This window comes from Phodopus roborovskii, unplaced genomic scaffold (genome assembly GCF_943737965.1).
Source record: "Phodopus roborovskii unplaced genomic scaffold, PHOROB, whole genome shotgun sequence".
NCBI classification, from domain to species: domain Eukaryota; kingdom Metazoa; phylum Chordata; class Mammalia; order Rodentia; family Cricetidae; genus Phodopus; species Phodopus roborovskii.
Window position 1 is genome coordinate 19693575 of NW_026126563.1, and position 2649 is coordinate 19696223.

Below are 2649 nucleotides of genomic sequence, written 5' to 3' on the forward strand. Positions count from 1 at the left end.
ATAGGCACCCTCATGTTTTAAATGTGGGGCTTCTGCTCCTTAAAGTTAGGAGAATGATCAATAGGTAAAATTGGCTACCTTTAGACCATTTTCCTGACTAAGCCCGGGCCATCGTAATTCCTTTGATCTCATTCCACGTCATATTTCTCCTTCTTCTTAACTCCCTCACTTACTTTTCTCTTATTAAAATCTATTATTCATACCATCTTAGGTTCCAGATGTTTTATTTATGTTCCTTAATTATCATTTTGGATGTCACAATTCAGAAAACAATCTATGGGCCCAGATATTTATATATACCTCGACCTCTGAATTATTATATTATTTATGAATGACAGGAGCAGATATGCCTGTTGCTAAGCATATGGCATCTCAATCATTTATTGCATCATAATATAGTTAATAATTTTAAAATGTTTGTTTATTTGGCCTTTATTAGAATACTCCTTTCCCACTTGAGGGAAGATTAGGAATCCCCACTAGTGAAAATTTTTCTTTTCTTTCTGAAGGGTAGAATTTGAATAAATGATTTATATTTAATGCTGTGTATTCTTACTATGATTATTATTCACATCAAGCCACACTTGGCAGATATAGATTACAAACACAGCTTTGAATTCTGAGAAAACTGTACTGTGAATAATGGTTGGCATGAACCACCAGTGCACACCTTTTTACACATATGTCTCTGAGACATGAAACCATTACATAAGCTGTGTCAGTGAGCTAGTCAACTCAAGTCATTGGCTGCCCATACAGTGGCCATACATTTTATTTGTTAATTTAGGGACAGAATACAAAGAAGAAAAGTGAGAGAGACTTTAACTCACATGGAAATTCTCTGTGTCTGGAAATGAGATGTTCATTTAATGCCCCACGGTTTTTGTTTGTTTGTTTTGCTTTTTTAAATCTTTGATTAGGTTTTTATTCAAATTGGCTATCTCTTTTTCTCTATGGAATGAAACACATTTAAATAGCAGGCCTTTTCTCTTCTGTAGTGGGTTTCTTCTCTGCTTCTTTCTTTCCCGCCGCTGGTTTCTTGGTAGTTGCAATCCTTTTCTCTGCAGGCTTCTTCTGTTTCCTGATATCCACGGGCTTCCTACTCTCCGCAGTCCCCTCTCTGCTGTCCCTTTCTCCTGTTTGGCTGCCAGTGTCGCTGCTGCTGCTCCTAGTTTCTTCACCCAGAGTTTGTGATTTCTGGTCTGGCGAAGAATGCTATTCCTGCGCATAGTCTTTGCGTAAGGGTCGTGCTTCAACATGATTCTCAGGTTCTTCAGTGGCTTCTTCCTCAAGACTCTCTACTGAATCTTCTGGCGTGCTGCTCGGAGGGCTCTTTGGATCTCTGGGCTTGTCAGGTTTCTGCTAAGGTCTCTGGTCATCATCTTGTGCATGGGAAAGTTATAGTTACTCTTGAGGGAAGCAGACTTATGCCAAGTGCCATACAACTCATCTAACTTCTGGTAGGCACTCTCAGCCAAAGTGCAGAAACTTCTCACACGCCCACCAGGAGCAAGTTTCAAAATGTTCGGCTGGCTTACATGAATCAGAGTAATACAGGGGATGTTTCTGAAGGACTTGATGATACCATTATCTTCATTAATGATGATGCAGGGTCCCTTGCTCTGCACACATCACCAGGTTCTCATTTTGCCCTTGCCATCTCTCATTCTCTGAGAGGCATAAACCTTTTTGATGCCATTCCAAGCTCTGAGTTTCTGAACAGACTCCTTGGTCTTCTTGCAACTTTCAATCCGAAGGGAGTTCAGGAACTTCCTCGATGTGATGACCTTTAGACATCACCAAAACTGGTAAGGCTGAGGCAGCCAGGACAGAACCAATGGTGTATCACTTTTGGGTTCTGTTCACACTGTGGTGACAATTATGCCAGGTTTTGTTTGGTGCAAACATGCAGCCTCCCTGACACGTATTTTCAAAGACACCCTGCCCAGCAATGTGGGTCTTACCAACTGGAACTCTGGGATTTTAAGCCACAGCTCTGCCAGTACCCCAACATTCAACACTTGTCTGATTACATGGCAGCATAGAACTGTCTGTTGTTTTTCTTCAAGCTGATGGGAACAAAGTTTACAATATTCAGTCGAATAGGAACTCTGAACACAGCTGGCAAAGTGACATTTTTGCCAGATGACTCCTCCCCCTGAGAGTACACCATGTGAGGGGCAGGTTCAAGTCATGATGGGAAGAGGAGAGGGCTATACTACTCTTGACCCTACAGGAAAAGGAAAAAGCCCCATATTTTCTAAAAGCAGTGTTATCTATCAATGTATACAGGGTATTTCCATCAACCTCTGTTTTACACACAGACACACACACACGCACAAACACACACACCTATATTTACTTTTAAGTATATGTGTACCTGTGTGTCTGAGTCTATGTTTCTGTCTATTAGTATGGTGCCCATTGGCCAGAATGGAACATCAGATGTCCTGCAGCTGGAATTATAAGCAATTGTGAGTGATGGGTGAGTGAACTGCACTTTCTAGTCCCTAATAATATTTTAATTAGCATACAAACTATGGTTTTCCTTAATAAGTCTTCATATATTCTTAGATTTGCTATTATTTCCCCTACCTTCTCCTTCCTCTAATGGTTCTATTCTTCACTTAAACTTGCAGATCTTAGAAA

The 2649-nt window shown here is 40.6% G+C and overlaps 1 pseudogene; it reads right to left on the reverse strand.

Moving 5' to 3' along the window:
• Window positions 1–969: 969 nt before the first annotated feature.
• On the reverse strand, window positions 970–2173 carry LOC127234970 (60S ribosomal protein L4-like; annotated as a pseudogene).
• Between the last annotated feature and the right edge of the window lie 476 nt (window positions 2174–2649).